The 21,095-nt window shown below is 37.5% G+C and overlaps 1 protein-coding gene across 13 annotated transcripts in view; it reads right to left on the bottom strand.

The window, feature by feature from the left end:
* The window catches only part of PKP4 (plakophilin 4), a 227,864-nt gene that overhangs the window by 185,504 nt on the left and 21,265 nt on the right, over positions 1–21,095 (bottom strand). The window contains exon 1 of one of the 13 annotated variants that reach the window (XM_063645985.1): positions 20,888–21,084. The exons of 11 other annotated variants lie outside the window; for them this stretch is intronic. The gene's annotated coding sequence lies outside the window, so the exon portion shown is untranslated. Of the gene's footprint in view, positions 1–6,755; positions 6,856–20,887; positions 21,085–21,095 lie in introns of those variants that run through there. One more of the 13 variants, XM_063645986.1, reaches the window with a different exon arrangement.

Here is a 21,095-nt window from a genome sequence, read left to right on the forward strand (position 1 = left end):
ATTTAAAAATACATAGGAGCTTCCCGAGAGTTGAATGCATGGAGGTTCCTGCAGGGTGGAAGCTCTGTTCCCCTTCCCTGACACCTGGCCCTGTGGATCTTTTCATCTCTAGGTGAGGCACTGTCCAATGGATAGCCTAAAGAACCTGATTCATCTTTAACCAAGCTGAATTGCTTCAAGTTCCTAGAGGTGAAGAATCATGGCACATCTGTATAATACCAAATTATTCTTTTAAGGAAATCAACATATCACTAAAAATGCATAGAAAAAAATCTATTAGTGGGACTTCAGACCATTAATTTTTTTCAAGATATAATGAAAAAGGCAACTTATCAAGAGTGCAGGAACCTAAATGTCTTTTTACAGGAAGAATTCATAATAGGTTGAGAGTTTCCTTCATCAAGAACCACCTACCCAGGAGGATAAAGAAGAGACAGAGACAGAGACAGAGAGTGAGACTGAGACACACACACACACACACACACACACACACACACACACACACACACACACAGAGAGAGAAGGCGAGAGAGAGCGAGAGCGAAAGAGAGACACTGACTGAGACTCTCAAATTTCTCAGTCAGCTTCCTTTGTTCTGAAGTAAGAACATTTTGGGGAAACATGTAAACATGTGAAGGCTGAATTCTGGAGAGACAAAAGACGACATTCTCGTTAAAAGCAAGAAATGAAAAACTTCTGAACTTGCACAGGTGAAAATGAAAAAGGAGACAGATATTTCAGACCAGAGGACAGATGGATGTGGACCATAAGGAAGAAGAGTGTTTACAGGAGACTGATCTACCACCACTTTTGATTTTTATTTTTAGTACACTGTCAAGAGGGGTGCACCAACAAATTCACAGAATCGATAAATTCAATCCTCAAAGCCAAGGCCTTCAATTTAAATGAATATACACTGCTAAAAAAGAAAACATAACATGGCATTTATTAGGTAAACTATCAAATTTCTATTTAAAATATTTTTGGACCAGGCGCGGTGGCTCAAGCCTGTAATCCCAGCATTTTGGGAGGCTGAAGCAGGTGGATCACTTGAAGCCAGGAGTTCCAGACCAGCCTGACCAACATGGCGAAACCCTGTCTCTACTAAAAATACAAAAAATTAGCTGAGCGTGGTGGCGCATGCCTGTAGTCCCAGCTACTCAGGAGGCTGAGGCGGGAGAACTGTGTGAACCCAGGAGGCAGAGGTTGCAGTCAGCTGAGATTGTGCCACTACATTCCAGCCTGGGTGACAGAGTGAGACTCCATCTCAAATAAAATAAAATAAAATAAAATATTTTCAAGGAAAAATGTATACAAAAAAGAAAATATATGTTAAAACTGATATTGATTTACCACAATGAAAGGTTAAAAATATATACATATACTCCTCTTATTTATTTAGAGACAGAGTCTTGCTCTGTCGCCCAGGCTGGAGTGCAGTGGTACAATCTCAGCTCACTGCAACCTCCGCCTCCTGTTTTCACACAATTACCCTGCCTCAGCCTCCCGAGTAGTTGGGATTACAGGCACCCACTACCACGCCAGGCTAATTTTTGTATTTTTAGTAGAGTCGAGGTTTCGCCATGTTGGCCAGGCTAGTCTCGAACTCCTGACCTCAAGTGATCTACCTGCCTCGGCCTCCCAAAGTGCTGGGATTACAGGTGTGAGCCACGGCACCCAGACACTTCTTTTTTTTTTAAACATAGTTATTACTAAGGCCTACAAAAAAATTCATTGTCTGATGTACTAATATTTAGAGTTTTTGATAGTATAAATGACTCGGCAGAAAATAGTTTTTGTCCACTTGTCTGATTATTTCCTTATAGCACATTAGAAGTGATGAGCCAAGTGAACTTTCTGGGCTTTTTTTTTTTTACTCTCCAGAAGAACTGTGGCAATGTGAGTCCAACTTGCCAATGCTCATCCACATGAGATTTTATCATTCTTTCCAGTGTTTGTCAGCCTAATCTGTGAAAAAAAATGGTACTTCATTTTTATTATTTTTTTTGAGATGGAGTCTTGCACTGTCACCTGGGCTGCAATGCAATGGTGCAATCTTGGCTCACTGCAACCTCTGCCTCCTGGGTTCAAGTGATTCTCCTGCCTCAGCCTCCCGAGTAGCTGAGATTACAGGTGCCCGTCACCGTGCCCGGCTAATTTTTTGTATTTTTAGTAGAGACAGGGTTTCACTATGTTGGCCAGGCTGGTCTCGAACTACTGACCTCATGATCCGCCTGCCTCGGCCTCCTGAAGTGCTGGGATTACAGGTGTGAGCCACCGTACCCAGCCACCTCATTGATTTAATAATTTTCCTGACTACCAAAAATGCAGAACTTTTTAAAAAAAAATAGAGCAATGATCATTTATTTCATCTCATTAAAGTTTTTGCAAAACCTCTAGAGGTAGGAACGATCCTCACTTCACTGATTGGGACATAGGTTCAAAACAGTTTAAATATCTGCCCAAAGTTAAAGAACAAGCAAATAGCAAAACTAAAATCTCCATTTGGTTATAAAAAATCATTTGCTGTTTGCTTACAAATTAAAAGAACCATTAAGTGCACTTTATTTATAATGCGAATATTTAGTACTTTGAAAAAGTCTTTGCAATTGGTCTAGAAAATTTCATATTAAAAACCTAAATAACTGAATAATGAAAGTAATCTACTACCATATTTTAAAGTGCCTTACTATCCATGATTACCTAGTTTCACTATGTTATTCCAAAACAGATCATCCTTAATGGTATTAATCATCACTTCAGACATATCAGGATCATAATTCGCTCATCTACTTTCAAATAACACATTTTATTTATTCATACCATTGCAAATAACGCTCTAGTTTACAAGTATATTTTTTTGGCACAATTGATATTTCAACTAACTTCAAGTAAGATTATAAAAGGTCACATTTTTTAGGGCTAAGCGTTTCTTGTTTTATACAGAACCCATTTTCCCCTCCGCAAGTTAAAAAAAAAAAGTACATAATATAAATATATACCCTGCTGTCCTAGAGTAGTAGAAACATATGAGATGCCTAAATTGGTGTAATGGATGAGTTTCTTAGTTGAAGTCAAATAAGCAGTATGCTAAGTACAAATAGCTTTTCCCTTCTCATCAGTGTTTATCTTTTAAAGTTCCTAAACTGTATTAAAAAAGATCTAACTTTTATTATGGCAAGAATCTGCCTCCCTCTTGGTAAGTCTGAAATGAAAATGTCAGCTTCATTTTAAATGAATTTTGCATCCCTGGACTCCATTCACTTCTTCCTCAAAAACCAAGAAATATTAGTAGTGCAATCAATAATCACACTGGAGAATGAAAGAAGACTGAAAGAAGGGGTCCACATGAGTGGGGAAAGGGGGAGAGTGAGGGAAGAGGAGAGAAAGGCAACAGTACGACCTAGATTAGCAGGAAAAGCTCACCAGTCCTGAAACCTCAAGGAGGAAAGCATGTTGCCGAGTGAGCAGCACTCACAAAACAGAAGCCCAGGCCAAATGCTGCTCAATGCCCTCATGCAGCAGTGCTAGACACCTACAGGGACTAGAAGCCTCTCGAGACCTTCTCAAATCTCTCAATTTGCTAACGTCACTGTGTCACCGACTTCAGTTTTGGAAGAGGGCTACTCAGGCATTAACGACACTGTGCAGCACGCCTAGAGAGCAACCAGTCCAGCCTGGAAAAGGAGGGCAGACGGCTGGTCCCAAATGTGAGGGTTAAATGGGATTCACTGATGAGCTGCTAGGGTAACCACATGGAAAATGGCACTAAGAGGCTAAAGGAGGGTGTGAGAAGATTTGGCTGTAGATCAAAACGAAGTTAAGGAAATGGAAAAATGAGGCAGGTATTTCCATTGGTGGAAAAAACACTTGTACTTAAAAAATGATGAGAAACTATTTGGCTCACTGGTGAATGATATATATAGTCAAAATAATGGAAACAATAAATAGTAATTTATAAAAAAATCATGATCTGTCATTATTAGGAAAACAGGAAGAGAGCAAAGGGGTATAAGGCAGAGATTCTCATCTATGTATTAACAATAATAGATAATATCTAAGATTAATGATTTAAAAAATAATATGTTATTTAGAAATAAGGAGATGAATATCAGAAGAAATAGACAAAGTAATTGAAAGTATACACATCTGGCAAAAAGAATGAGACAAGGTGGTCAAAGGACTGTTATAATTTGTTATAAGGCTTTCAATATTATTTAACTACATGCCTATTAATTTAAAATAAAAAACTAAAACCAACATTAAAAATAAACAGTTTAGAAAAAAAGTATTATTAGGTAGGGAGGAAATAAAGGTTATGTATAAAGACTACGCCTATGAAGCATAATCCCCTTTTCTTAAAGAAACAAAACCAAAAAGCTATTCTAAATGATGAAATTATGGGTAGTCCATCTTTCGGTTAGTCTGCATTTTCTACTGTAAACACATATAACACTTCTGTAAGAAGAAGAAAACTAATTTTAAAAGGTACGCAGGAGGAAAGTGGTTAGCTGGAAACAGAACTTAAGAAGTTAAGAGCCAGAAAGATAAAAGGAGACAGAAAAAAATGCTATTGTAACAGGCAAAGAAGGAAAGCAATTTTCCCATGGAGTGGGTAGTCAAGTATTAATGGGCAAGACAGATGAAGAGCATCCTCAGGAGCAAAGCCGGGGCAGGGTGGCAGGAGGGGAAGCAGGGTGGCGGGAGCCAAAGGGAAACGGGGTTGGGGTTGGTGTGGGGGAGAGTGGGTGCCAGTACAGCTCTCTGGAAGTGAAGGCAGGTTGCTGGCTGTTGTTAAAATCTGAGGAGACAGAAGATACTTAAGGAGAAGCAATCAGTGGACAGGAAGCAACTGAGATTAAGACAAAGATGATTCCAGGCCGGGCGTGGTGGCTCACACTTGTAATCCCAGTACTCTGGGAGGCTGAGGCGGGCAGATCACGAGGTCAGGAGATCGAGACCACAGTGAAACCCCGTCTCTACTAAAAATACAAAAAATTAGCCGGACGTGGTGGCAGGCGCCTGTAGTCCCAGCTACTTGGAGAGGCTGAGGCAGGAGAATGGCATGAACCCGGGAGGCGGAGCTTGCAGTGAGCCAAGATCGCACCACTGCATTCCAGCCTGGGTGACAGAGCGAGACTCCGTCTCAAACAAACAAACAAACAAACAAAAGACAAAGATGATTCCTCAGCTAAAAAAAATTAACTTTGCATAGCTTGCTTTTTCAGTTTCTTATTTTTATAAACCTTAGTTGCTACTGACTACCTGAATATGTTCTACCATTTGGAATAAAAACATAGTACCCATGAGGACTCTGGCCATTCATTATGAATTTTGACAAGCTGAGTCCTAATGTAAAAAGGGAAGAACTTTATGCTATTATATGCAAGTCAAAAGTTACCATTATTCAAAATACTTTATCCTTTTATAATAATTGCTCTATAGGCCGGGCACAGTGGCTCACGCTTATAATCCCAGCACTTTGGGAGGCCGAGGTGGGTGGATCACGAGGTCAGGAGTTCGAGACCAGCCTGGCCAACATGTTGAAAACCCATCTCTACTAAAATACAAAAAATTAGCCGGGCGTGGTGGTGTGTGCCTGTAGTCCCAGATACTTGGGAGGCTGAGGCAGGAGAATCTCTTGAACCTGGGAGGTGGAGGCTGCAATGAGCCAAGATCGTGCCATTGCACTCCAGCCTGGGTGACAGAGCAAGACTCTGTCTCAAAATATAATAATAATAATTGCTCTATAATGTTAATCAAATTGATTAACAGGGCTTGCATGCTTGAAAACATTTTCAAAAATAAATGGAATTTTTCATTACAGTTAAATTTTAAGCCAAAGGTAGGGTTTTAAATACCACTTAGTAATTACTCGGGGGGAAAAAGTCAAGGTGCTGAACAATACGTTTGGTATGATGTTTTTATTTTTTCAAGTGTTGTAAAAGCCAGTTATTTCTAACTAAGCTGCATATTAGAATCATCTAGGGAGCTGTTAAAAAATACCAACGCCTGGGACCCACCTTGGCAATTCTTGTTTATCTGGTCTGGGAAGTGGCCTAGGCATTAAGGTTTTGTCATCCTTCCTCCACTACCCTCATCTGTATGATTCTACGTAACAAACGTATGAAACGGTTGGGGTTCAGAACTTTTCATTTCCTACTTTGTACATTTCTGCACTGTTTGACTTCTGAAACAATGGGAATGTACTACTTCTATAATTTAAATACAAATATCTCCATTTAAAAATTAACAAAAGAAATACCTCCTTATAAGTTTTCAAATGATTTAAGTAGGGAAAATACCTTTTGAATTACATCACGGTGCTCATTTTCCTGTCAGAGGGTGCTTTTAGAAGATATCAAACTTAGTATACTTGGAATACAAAGGTGAATAAGAGACCATGTGGGAATATCTGAACAGGGGGAAGGTGTGAGATAGATTCTGAGGAGCTTCCTATTCCCTGTGATGCCTGGTTTCACTCTGTGGGCAACTGAGGCCATTAGATGTTTTTTTCAATCAGGGCAGTGACATAATGTAGACTCCAGGTGCAAGAGAGCCAAACTGTATAAAGTAAAACTATAAAGTTAAAAGAAGGGGCCCGGTGCAATGGGTCAAGCCTGTAATCCCAGCACTTTGGGAGACTGTGGCAGGTGGACTATTTCAGCCTAGAGGTTTGAGACCAGCCCTGCCAACATAGCGAGACATCGTCTCTACAAAAAATTTAAAAATTACTCCAGCATGGTGATGCGTACCTGTGCTCCATCTACTTCACCTCCAGCTACTAGGGTGGCTGACGTGAGGGGATTGCTTGAGCCTGGGAGGTCGAAGCTGCAGTGAGCCACACTTGCTTCACTGTACTCCAGCCTGGGTGACAGAGTGAGACCCTGTCTCAAAAAAAAAAAATAAATAAATAAAAATAAAAAAGCACGACGAATACCTTGAGAACTAGGGCTAGAGAAGCATTTGAACAAAACCTTCAAGCTATATGGCCGGGGTGGGGGGTGGGGGGAGAACAAACGATGATTTTGATAGCACATTTAATGATTTCTGTTCAATAAAGTTTACAGGCAAGTGGGATATCAAAGATTTTTGTAACGCCATAATAAGGGATATATATCCAGAATATAATGATGTCCCTCAAATCAACGTAAGATTGGAACCCCCAGTAGAAAACTGGGCAAAAGGTATGGACAAAAAATTTACAGAAGAGGATACCCCAAAAAAGATAACAAGCAGATGAAGACATTATCAAGTTCATAAGTAGTCAGAGAAATACAAACTGAAAATGAAGTTGATTTACACCTGGCAGACTGAACCACGCCAAGTGTTGGGTTGTGGAGATATATAGATGGATGTAGCCATTCTAGAGAGTATCAGCAAAGCACAGCTCAGGCAAAGTAAGAGTACTCATAGTCTATGATGCAGCAATTCTGGTACTAGGCATATTTCCCAAAGAAACTGTCACACAGGTCCCAAGGGATCACACACCCCTTTTTACGATGGTGAGGAGGTGAATGCAATCTAAATAACCATCACAGAAGGAGGGGAGAGATAAAATTGGATGGATATATATCATGAAATACTCAACTGCAGTCAGAATCAACAAGCTAATACAGACACCACCCAGGGACACATCTTTAAAATAAACTAAGTGAAAAATATTAACTGAATGAGAATAACAACATTTATGTAATGATTTACATAATGCAAAATACATATTATACAAGAGCACACACAAACAAAAAGAAAAACACTAAACACATTAGAAATGCCTACAGCCGTGGGAGGCAGATGTAGAAGATGGGGATAAAGAAATAAAACGCTGACCTGGTCCTGACAAATGCCATCAATGGAGGTACATGAACAGCTCAACCCTCGCTAACATCCAACTAAAGAATTTCTCCAATATAAAGAGCAGCAATGTGAACAGAAAAGACAGACTCCAGAGCCCAGGAGAATAAACAGGAGGTGGTCAGATCAGTCTTCCAGGGGATTTGCTACTGTAAACCTACAGAGACTCACGCGCTCCTTAAGACAGATTAAATCAATGTTTCAAATTATTGTCCACATTGACTCCTGAGGAACCCTATTTGTACTTCTTCCTCCAGAAAAATGCCTGCTTATCCCAACTTGCTATTTCCCATTTCTAAACTTCAATCCTCTATGACAAATCAGCTATTCTTACCATTTAAAACTCAACACCATTCTTTTAAAAATAACAAGTGGAAATTTGTTGCAAGCTTTTTGAAAATCTAAGAAAAATCCATTTACTTTACTTATGCATCTTTTAACCCCCTAAAATATTCTAGTATTTTTTTTCTTGTAAGTATCACATTTGTTTGCCGTCTTCTGTTTTTTTTTTTTTTTTTGAATCAATTTGGTGACCAGGTCTGTTATCAGGGAGGTACCAGAGCTTAGCAGGAAGGATGGACAACAAAAGCTCTAAATCTTCTTGCATCGACACGTTCAATCTGCACTGACCAATCTGTTGGCACAGTAACTGTTTATAAGCTAAATTTGTACATTTTGGCTACAAGTATCCCAAATCCACCTTTTAAAAAATTCTAGGTAGATGTCATCTGGTGTTAATGATTTGCGTACCCCTTAAATTGAAAATATTTTAAATAAATCTCACTGTTTTATATAGTATCATTAATGTGTCTATTTTAAAAAGACAATCTGAGAATAACACTTCCCCTAATTGTTGTCTTAATAATGACCAAGAGCTGAAGAAAAATGATTCACGCTGTTAGTTGTTTTGTTGTTTTGCTCACGGGGGAAGGAGGTGAAGTAACTGGCTGTGCCTGGGTTTTGAGGCTCATTAGCACTAGAGCCACACTTGAGGAATCCAAACTCCTCTCACCTTAAGGTTTTCCTACTATAGATTGTGAGAGTTTTGCTGGACATAATTACATTTTTTAAAATGTATACTTTTGTCCTGCTTGATAAACACAGCTTAAATTGATTTGCAAATGATTCCAAAAGGAAAGAACATTTTGTAAATGACATGAATAACATAAGGCTTAAATGCAGCAAGTGAGTAGAATTTCATTTCTGATACTGTAACACTGAAAAGAAACGGTTAATAAATCTTTAGAACAGCATGGGAAGAGCCTCAGCAAAAACCCTGCATCCAGCTAAGGCAGCTGCAGGGGGCAGAGGAGTCAGGGAAGCCCCAAATCAGCATTCTGAGTGCTGCGATGGGTAGCTGGAACATTTTAGGTACAGAAGATGATTTCAGGGATGACATACCAACTCCACTGGAGGAGCAAAAGACAAGCAGCCAATCATTTTCTTCTAGCAAGGAATTCTGAGAAGGGTTATTGATAGGTTTTAGCGTCAGAAATCTCTTTGATTTGTCAGGGACACAAACTCGAAATGATTAAGATAGTGTGGCCACATTAAAACTCCATAACTATAAAAAGCAAAACCCTAGAAAGTTACTATAAATAGCAGTTCAAAAAAGAGAAGCCCAGATATGCTAACACCCAGAGAAATAATATCAAAAGATTTTAGATGTTATATAAATTTCACACCTACAATAATGATTTCTGAAGGAAAAAAAATGACTCCACTATATATGGATGAATTTTGTTTTAAATAAAATCTTCTTATCAAAATGTAAAATATTGGATTTCTGGATGTAGAGAATGTGAATTGAAAAGATTTATCAAAACCATCATCATCAAGTTCAACTCCATTGTACAGATGAGAAAATAACGGCTTTGAAAGATGTAATGCCTTCCCCAAGGTTGTTAAAATAGTTGATGCAAATGAAGACACATCTTTTGAAGACACACTGCCTTGCACACCTGTTCCTATCTGATTCCAGCTGCTCCTTGGACAGCTCTCTTTTAAACACCCATAGACTTCATTCTTCCCCTGACTCAGGAGTGAATTCTAAGCTTTTTCTCCTGAACATCATCAAGAATCACTGATAATCCTTGATAACACTGAGATATTGTTAACACTGCTATTCTTGGAAGTGATATACTATCACCCAAATAAATAGTCTTATTCATTAGAAATGAATAATAAATTGAGGCATGCTCAAGGGACAGAGATTACACAAAGGCATGGATTCCAGGAGGTGGGATCACTGGAGGCTATCTTAAAGCTGCCTACCATAAACCTACTGGTGAAAGGATACCTGGATATAAGTGAGACAGTGAGTGTCAAACAGAATCAAAACAGGGTTGGCAATGATCTCTCTTCTCTGTGACTGCTTCCCCACATTACTTAGAGGTAGTGGGACAATACAAGGGGCATAATAAACATAAAAAAAGAGCACATGGTATATATGGGAATTTAGCAAGGCACCATTTCTGGAAAAGCTTCAATAGTCAGAATAAAAACAAATGAAGAGTCATCTCAGAAGAAAATGCGGAAAAGTGTTGATGAGAAGCTGAAGGAACTTTAGTCGGGGTATGACGCCTAGGAAGTGTTAAAGAGGATGCCCCAGCACATAGTAGGCTCAACAAATACTTGTTCCACTTTCATACACTACCTAGATCTTTCACCCCTTGCCTCCAATTTTTTTATAATTTGGTTTCATGACAATGTGAAACTTCTACAGCAACACATGTATACAAAAATCAGATCATACAATGGTTATAAATAATTTAGTAGGTGCCAGTAATAAATTTGTGGATATAGATGGAACAGATTGAAAAACATAAAGGGTCTACCTAGAATATAGTTTGAGCCTGTGCAAAGAAATCAGAAATGAATAATTCCACAACTGAAGAAACGAATCAATATTTTCATTTATGATTTACGCACATCTCCATAGTTTTCTACTAAACTTATTTTACATGGTATATTTCAAGACTGTATTTATTCCCCAAAGAGCTTCTCTTAAAAAACACATTCACTTGTCAAATCTTTTTCCTTCCTCCCTTCCTTCCTCCTCCCCTCCCCCTTCTCTCTCCTCTCTCTCTTTCTCAGTCTTTCTTTCACCATCAAGTCTCTATAAGCCAGAACTATGCTGGGCAATGGTACAGTACAATGTCCTTACTCAGCATTCAAAGTGGTATAAAGAAAAAGTGTGGAATAGTATTTGCAGAAACTATTTTTACCTTCAAGTTCTTTCAGCATGTATTTATCTAAATTTAACTTGAATAACTGTATAAACATTATACTTGAACAAACCAAAACTTTAAACTCATGGGTACTTTATACATATGACATCTCCCATATTAACTCATAGCAACAGTGTGATCCAACCAGAGGCCTTTTCTTTATACATCAGAAAATTAAAGTTTGGATTCTGATTGAATTACTCACAAGTTGCAGGATCCTAAGGCAAATCATGGATTTCTTTTACTGTTTTCTCATGTGTAAAACACACATAATGATTATAAGATTATGCACTTTCAAAGATTATGGTGAAGACAACCAGTAAATGAGAAACTATATAGAAACATTGGTTTATACAAATGTGCTTTTTTTAAAAAAAGGCTTTGTGCCAGTTAAAAATTCCTATTTATGCCCTTAAGGCTCTACTATGTCACTTGCAAATTGTTTTTAACTATCACACAAAGCTGACAGGCAGTGTGAAAATCACTCCCACAGGCTGAATCAGTGTGACAAACTCCATTCTCTGGCCACTACTTCTCTGTCCCACCCCAGTTTATAGGTATGCTTTATATAAGGATGCTGATGTAACATTTCATACGGATTATATCACAGGGCTGGGAGTAGGTACAGAACTATGAAGCTGACATGAAGATAGTCTCCTTTGTGTTTAAAATGTTACTGCAATTCTGACTGTAATCATTCTGTGAATGCATTACAACTAAAATGGCTAGTACACAAATACTCTTACTCAACCTACAAAGACTGTCATTGGACTCACGTTTTATTGTCTACAATTCAGCCTCAAGCTGCTCGTGCTTAAGACAGACCATCCCAAGCAAGGGAGAATGACTTCTCCATTATTCTATATTATTCTATACCATGACAATGGCCAGTCCAGGTATAGAATAATATATATAATATATATCACCATTATTCTATACCATGACAATGGCCTGCTGCTGGCATTATACGTCAGTACATCTTTCAAGTATCTTTCTAGACTGCTTCCCAAAATCAGTTTGCCATGTGGCAGGTCTTAACTTATGCCTTACTTAGTCTATTCTCTGCCTTATAGTTTAGAAGAGTTGTATTTGGAATGTAGGTCACTGTGTTCTGAACGCCCCTTGCCTCACCACATTACCTTCCACACTCTTAGTAAACTAGAATACTGCTCAGAAAGCTGAATAATATCTGTAGGTCTTATGGGTCTCAAAGCCCTTTGAAGTTTTGTCCTTTAAATACTCAGTTTTACCGAAAACTCAGTTCTATACTGCTACCAAACTATAGGTTTTCCCAAAACCCATTAGATTTGATACAGTGGAAAATATTCAGTCATATGCTGTGTAAATTTCTTCACTTCAACATGATTTATTACTGTAGTAATAACCTCAAAGGAAAAAATTCTACTTTGCAAGATACAATTAATATTGTCTCTATTCCTCATACAATATAATACAATTTTCTCCTTATATCATATCTACATATATTCACATAGGAAACAACTAGTTTAATTACAGCCTATCATAAAAGTAAGAATTTAAAAAATTGAGCTGCCGGCCGGGTGCGGTGGCTCACGCTTGTAATCCCAGCACTTTGGGAGGCCGAGGCGGGCGGATCACGAGGTCAGGAGATCGAGACCACGGTGAAACCCTATCTCTACTAAAAATACAAAAAATTAGCCGGGCGTGGTGGCGGGCGCCTGTAGTCCCAGCTACTCGGAGAGGCTGAGGCAGGAGAATGGCGTGAACCCGGGAGGCGGAGCTTGCAGTGAGCCGAGATTGCGCCATTGCACTCCAGCCTGGGCGACACAGCGAGACTCTGTCTCAAAAAAAAAAAAAAAAAAAAAATTGAGCTGCCAAGTATCTTCAAAATAATAATGCTATGATTACAAATTTAATGTTATAAAATCCAATTTTTCCTTATCAAATTACATTTTTGTAATTCTTTTACTTTGAACTCCACTATTAATAATTACATAGATTTAATTAGAAATAAAAAAATTTAATGTGGCCAAAATTAGAATGTGTATTTTTGTTTGGTAACAACTGCTATTTAAAAGGTTTTCAATAAAATAACAATTTACTGTAAACATAACCTAAATTAGATTACGTATGCCAATGTATTTTAATTATTGACATTAAGGATGGGTGTTACTGAACATAAACTAATTAATGTCTATTCTTATACTTGAGATAAAAACAAAACTACAAAAACAAATATTTAGCCATTATGAAGTTACACTTTTTTTTGTATTAGAATCCAACAGGCATACAGAAATTTCAGTATCATTCTCCCATTTTACAAATGACAATGAACTAAAGGGTTAAACGTTTTGTTTATAAAAGAGGCCCTATTCTCATGTTTAAGCTCGGTGATTCATCACATAAAATCATTTTCATTCATTCAACAAATAAACACTGACCACCCAGTACACTTCAGGTGATTGTAATGGGCTCTAAACATGCATGGTTCATGCAGCTTAGAGTCTTGGGGAGGCTTCAAATAATTCGACAAATATGAAATTATGAACAGTGGTGTTATAGGTTACATGGACAGCCTATCTCATCTCAGATAGTAACGTGGGTCTAGGGTTAAGTGGGTTGGATGAGATTCCAGCACTGACATTTCCTCCCTATGTATTTCTGAATGACTTAACTGTTGTGTGTTTCTGTGTTTTCATCTGTAAAATAGGGCTAATAATAATTGGCTTGTAGAGTTGTTGTGATTAAACCAGTTAATTCACATAAAATGTGTGGAATAGTGCCTGCCATACAGTAAGTGCTTAATAAACAATGACTATTGTTTTAAGAGTAGCTGCAAATCTGGCCTTGTATACAGGCCAGGCTGTCATTTGGGACATTCTAATTATAGAGAAGGGTGGGCCACAAAAGGCCTTGAAGACCACGATCAGGCTTTCAGTCTATCACAGAGCAACAGTTAAGTCATTCAGGTAGGAAAGTGACCTAATCAAATGGTTTTCTTTTTCTTTTTAAAGATCTGGCACTTGGGGAGAACTGAGTGAGGTATATTGAGGTGAGATATGAGTATACTAGGTTGGATGGCTTACAGTAACAAAATCCTGTACCATTTATTCTGATTGTCACCTGCAAAGCTTTTCCTACTGGAAGTACTCCCTTCTAACAAGTCCATATGGGGCTGTGCTTGCACCCCATTTATGAGCAGTTTTCAGCATTTACAGAACCATGCAATCTTCTATTTACCACACTCTGTTACCACATCTTAATAGTTTCATGGCTAACAACCCATTTATAAGAGAAGATAATCCACTTATTGCAACTCTATAAAATGCCACTTGGTATAAAGGCCAATTGTTATCATCTTTATCACAGAAAATATGCCAGAGGCCTCTTAGGTAAGGCCCTCTTTGAGAAAGTCATCTACGTATATATTCAACAGGAACCAGGCATTTTAGTGATTAAAAGTTCAGAGTATGCAAACAAAGGAGAAATACTCCCTAAGAATAGACAACAACATGCATATTAAGGAGAAATGCTAACCTGGAACCATAAACATCTCTAACACATTTCACCAAATCAGGACAGCAACGGACACTTGCAACAGCAGAACCTCAGTGCTTCAGTTCTCAAGGACAAGTAGAAATGATGCTGAGTTAGCTCAGATTCAAGAGGCTTTGAAAAAATGTGCAACTGTGCACGTTCTTGTTATGCTCTTTTAATGTACACACACACACACACACACACACACACAGAAATTCATTAGTCAGGCTGGCAATAGATGAAAAAAGGAAAATCAACTCAGCTGACCATGGTTTCTGCTGGCAGTTTTAACAATACTTCGGTAGAACGATGATGAAAAACAATACCTTCCAAATTATTTGTTAATTATCTGTTAATCTCCTAATTTTATCTACACATTTCTTTAGAGCAGAACATAATTCCAAATTCAATTGGTTCTAATTAGATGTTAATAATAAATTCAAGAGTAAACTTTAGTGAAAATTATGTCCCTTAGTATTTTTCTTAATGTTAGGGGCTTTAAAAAGTTTCAAAATGGCATTAAAAAAAAAATCACTACAATGACTTTTCCAGATAGTAGATCCCCCCAAATACCATTTAATACACAAAAAACTACCTGCTTTCCAACCTGTCACACTGATGGTCTCTATGATGCTATATTACATATTTTGTCATTAATATGTAGCTAGAGTTAATGACCAGTTGTTAATTCATGACTCATGAAACTTATATAAGATGATCAAAGTTTAGAAAGAGCAAGTTGGAGATCCAAACCTCAATAATAAAAGGAGAGAATGAGAGGACAAAATTATAAAAAAAAAAAACACATGGCAATGAAGAGCAATCTGTTTATACACAGAAAAGAAAAATTACAGAAAGATCAAACATTCTCAGAATAGCATTAGAAATTGGGGAGTCTTTGAATAAAATGCGTTAACAATGAATAGAACAAATAATTGAGGAAAAAAATTCCACCATGAGAAATGGATAAACAAAAAAGAAAAAGAAAACCAATCACAGCTTCCTAATCCTTACCTCAATTTTCTAAAAGATACAACTTCTCCAACTCAAAACACTGATTTTTTTAAGGATGCACTAATGAACAGACAGCTAACTGCTCATGACTTAGAGATGAACCAATGACTACTCTTGAAGTCTAAATTTCAGGACCTAGTCATAAATATTCAGTATTTCCACACTGGATGGATAAAAGCTACTTAAAAAATAACCAATTGGCCTGTGTGTAGGCTAACAAATACTGTATCACAAACTTTAATAATACATACAGGTATACTTCCGTTCTGTGCAATGACCTGCATGTTCTCTAAATTCCTTCCTCCCCTCCCCACCCCTTTTGTTTTGAAACAAGGTCTTGCTCTTTCTGGAGAGAAGTGGCATGATCATGACTCACTGCAGCCTCAACCTCCCAGGCCCAAGCAATCCTACCACTTTAGCCTCCTGAATAGCTGGAACTACAGGCAAAAACCACCACACCCAGTTAATTTTTTTATTTTTTGTAGAGATAGGGTCTCTCTATGTTGCCCAGACTGGTGTTAAATTCCTGGGTTCAAGCAATCCTCCTGCCTTGGCCTCCAAAAGCGCTGGGATTATAGGCATGAGCCACCGTGCTCAGCCTATATGTTCGATTTCAAAGGTAAGGCTTTAAGATAATGTGGGTTAAAACATAAATGAAATAAAACTTCCACTGACATTTTCCTTAGAGTAAGAAACTTCATAATAAACCAGGTGCAGTGGTATGTGCCTGTAATTCCAACTACAATGGAGGCTGAAGCAGGAGGATCACTTGGGTCCAGGAGTTTCAGTCCAGCCTGGACAACATAGCAAGACCATGTCTTGGAAAGAAAGGAAGGAAGGGAAAGAATGGAGGCAGGAAGGAAGAAAGGAAAGAGAATTTCAGGATATAGTACATCTAGATTAGCACTATTCCATTGAACTTCCTGTGATGATGTGGAAACGTATATTTGCAGTGTCCTACATGGTAGGCACTAGCTATATGTGGCTACTGAACGCTTGAAATGTGGCCAGTGTGACCAAGTAACTGAACTTTTTATTTTAATTAATTTAAATGTAAATAGCTACATGTGACTAGTGGATATATTTTAGACAGCACAGGTACATAATTATGGCATGAGCGATCACAACTGAAAACTCTATAAACTTTACCAACATTATTCTAAGTAGAATATAGTAAAATATCACTAACATTACAACAGTTTTTAAAATCAGACACTAAAGTTATAAAATAATTTGGCACCATTTCAATAATACATGTCGGTGAATACTGTTCACTTGTATAAACCAGTTTTGCTTATTTTTATGTCTTATGTGGCAGTCAACTCTCCACATACATTTTACTTATATATTATCATTCAATTCTACAAAATTCTCTCTCTAAAAGTACTCATAGTACTTATAATAGCACTTGAAATACACCAATTTCAAAAAGGGCAAAGGATTTAAATAAATATTTCTCCAAAGAAGACATACAAATGGTCAAGAAGCACATGAAAAGATACTCAAATGTATCTAGTCATTAGGGAAATGTAAATCAAAACTACAATGAGGTATCACTTAACACCCACTAGGAAAGCTATAATTGAAGAAAGACAATAACACGCGTTGGTGAGAATGTGGAGGAGTGGAACCCTCATACTCTGCTAGTGGGAAAGTAAAAACTGTGCAGCTGCTTTGGAAACAGTTTGGGAGTTTCTCAAAAAGTTAAACATAGAGCTTCCATATGACCCAGCAACTCCTCTCCTAGGTGTATACCTAGAAGAACTAAAAACATACGTTCACACAAAAACGTACACAAATGTTTATAGTATCACGATTCATGACAGCCAAAAACATGGTAACAATCCAAATGCCCATAGCTGATGAATGGATAAAACAAATGTGGTATAGCCATATGATGGAATATTATTCACACATAAAAAGAAATGAGGCCAGGTGTGGTGGCTCACACCTGTAATCACAGCACGTTGGAAGGCTGAGGCAGGAGGATTGCTTGAGCTCAAGAGTTCGAGACCAGACTGGGCAACATAGTGAGACCTCATTTCAATATTTAAAAACAAAAAGTATAATATCACTTTTAAAAAGAAATTAATTTAAAAAGAAACACTGATTTATGCTACAACATAGATGACTCTTGAAAACATGCTAAGTAAAAAAAAGTGAGACACAAAAGGACATGTACTACATGATTCTATTTACATGAAATCATGAAATGTCCAGAATAGGCAAATCCATAAAGACAGAAAGATTAGTGGTTCCCAGGTGCTGAGGGGAGAGAGAAATGGTAAATGACTGCTTAATGAGTACAGGGTTTATTTTTGGGGTGATAAAAAATGTCTGGAATTAGATAGGGATGGTGATTGTACAACTTTGTGAATGTACTAAAAATCACTGACTGTATCCTTTATAGGAGTGAATTTATGGTATGAGAATACATCTCAATTGTAATATGCACTTCAATTCTTAGTTTTAAAATTCTGTTTATTTCCTATTTATATAATTTTTCATTAAATATCTTGGGTGTGGTTTTTATTTCCTCTTAAAGAAATGCTGGCCACTTTAATAAATCATTTTTCTGTTAAGTAGAAACAACTGGGAAAAAAAAAAAAAGAATCCCAGAGGCCGGGCGTGGTGGCTCACACCTGTAATCCAGCTACTTCGGGAGGCCGAGGTAGGTGAATCACTTGAGGTCAGGAGTTTAAGAACAGCCTGGCGAACATGGTGAAACCTTGTCTCTACTAAAAATACAAAAATTAGCTGGGCGTGGTGGTGGGTGCCTGTAATCCCAGCTACTTGGGAGGCTATGGCAGGAGAATCACTTGAACCCAGGAGGCAGAGGTTGCAGTGAGCCAAGATCACACTATTGCACTCCAGCCTGGGCTACAAGGTAAGACTCTGTCTCAATAAAATAAAATAAAATAAAATATAATAAAATAAAATAAAATAAAAAAATAAATTCCATATAGGAGGCAAATTTTTAGAGTTGCTAGATACTTAAAATGAAGACAAAAGGAACTATTTAACAGAAATCTTTAAAACCTGTGAGTTGGCACTGACTTCTGGGCAGAAAAAGACAGGCGTGTACTCCTGACCTAGGGATATGGGACAGATCTGCAATTTGGTGCTCTTTGTAAAGCAGTAGCAGTTCAGAATCAACGTCTAAGAAGATGAGTCTCCCCTTTCTGATATCCTCCTCAGCTGACGAAGGATACAAACATTTAAGCCACATGAGCAGCCCTGGTTGTAGCTAGGGCAGAAGCAAAACTGTGGAATCAGTTTATGGGCAAGCCCTAGATTTCAATATTAAGTCAAGTAAACAGAGGAATCATAAATGCTTTATATACACACTTTCATGTCATGACTTGGAAAAAGGATTGCTTGTCTGGGTCATATAGTAAACCAGAGACTAAAGAATAAATCAAGAGTTATTAATGCTTTTTATTCACCTGCCATCAATGACAGAATATAAAGCTTTTTTTTCCTTAATACAGTTGCTATTAGTTGAACTCTTTTCCAAATTGATAAAGACATCATCATGATTCTCATTTTAAGTACAAAAGTGACAATCTGCCTATAGAAGCTTAATAAGACTATATTAAGGAAAAATAAAATTTTAAAAATTTAAATTACAAAATAAAAAATTAATTTTAAAAATTGGGCTGGACAGTGGCTCACGCCTGTAATCCCACCACTTTGGGAGGCCGAGGCGGGCAGATCGCTTGAGTCCAGGATTTCAAGACCAGCCTAGGCAACATGGCAAAACACCGTCTCTACAAAAAATACAAAAATTAACCAGGCATGGTGGCATGTGCCTGTAGTTCCAGCTACTCGGGAGGCTTAGGTGGAAGCATCGCTTAACCCCAGGAGGTGGAGGCTGCAGTGAGCCAAGATTGCGCCACCACACTCCAACCTGAAGGAGACCCTGTATCAAAAAAAGACAAAAAATAAATAATAATAATAGTATAAATTTAAAAATTAAATGCTGAATTTAAAAGTTAGCTAATGTTTAAATCTAAATTGTTTGAGAATTAAAAGGTTTAAAAAATAATACTGCTTAGGTAACTCCTACTAATGGAAAAATAAAAATAATAGAAACCTCCTGGAGAATGCTGGCTTGGCAGCCTAGCCTAGAAAGGAATAGAAACAAGTCTCTCCATGGAAGTACTTAGTGGGTGGGATTTACGAATTCCAATACTGGGGAAAATGTGACAGGAAATCATAACTGTAACAAAGATTTTCCGCATCTAAAAGCCCATGTTTATGGAGATACAGATATGTAGTAAAAATAAAATCATAATGAAGAGGATAAACACCAACTTCAGAATTCTTAAGCAAGCTTGGCAAACAAGATTTTAAAAATATGAATAATAGTTTCATGGGCACTCTATACATTATTCTCTGTACTGTCCCATATTTAAAATGTGCCATACAAACCCTAAGCAGAAAGTTTAATTATCATTAGTGATCATCAGTTTCACTTACAATAAAAGTTCAAATTATGTTTTTTAACAGTTACCAAAATACTATGTGGATAATTCACATTTTGCTTGTGCTTTATCACACTGAATTAAGGTTTACTGATAACTTTACTGATCACACTGATAACTTAGGCGATCTATCCAAATATTTAGAAAACTACTTAACAAAAAAAGATGAGCTATTGCCAAGGCAGAGAGTGGTGGGCAGACCACAGGCTTGCTGATGATTCCATTTATCTTGATTAGGACAGCACTTAGTACGACTCTTCTAAAACATGTTAATGTCTTTAAACACAAGAATGTAAAAAACACTACTATCGGCATAGTCCAAAGGGTTTACTATGAAAATCAAAACCATAGCACGTCATCTGCTTGTGAAAACCCCATTTTACAACATTCTAACTCACTGAATGGGAGAAACAAAACATATAACTTAATACGATTACTTTTAAGGTTCAGAAGTAATTTTTCTGAATGCTTTCCTAATCATAAAAAAATCTAAATAATAATGTCTTTAAAATCTGGGATAAAGCTATAAGCTCCTATTCAACAGCCTTACATCTTATAGCTAACATGAGGTTAACATTAAGCTTCAAACCACACCCTTTCAAAACAAAACTGCAAATTTAAGATCTCTAACCTTTGCCAGTCTATTTTAGGACACTGAAAACACTTTTTAGCCGGAACTAAAAATATCTCTTAGAACATAAGAACTGAGGGAATAAACCTTGTCCCTGGCTTATCAGTTATATATACGAAGCATTAGTATAGTCATCAATTTATTTATTGGCATACCTCAGAAGCTGGTCTATAGCTCAGTCAGCATGAGGCTTTGGACTTTTGTTTTTTTTGAGAGATGGGTGTCTTGCTTTGTTGCTCAGGCTGCAGTGCAGTGGCTATTCACAGTAGGATCACAGTGTACTGCAGCCTTGATCTCCTGAGTTCAAGTAATACTCCTGCCTCAGCCTCCCAAGTAACACTGATTACAGGCATGTGCCGTCAT

This window comes from Symphalangus syndactylus, chromosome 9, assembly GCF_028878055.3.
Source record: "Symphalangus syndactylus isolate Jambi chromosome 9, NHGRI_mSymSyn1-v2.1_pri, whole genome shotgun sequence".
NCBI classification, from domain to species: domain Eukaryota; kingdom Metazoa; phylum Chordata; class Mammalia; order Primates; family Hylobatidae; genus Symphalangus; species Symphalangus syndactylus.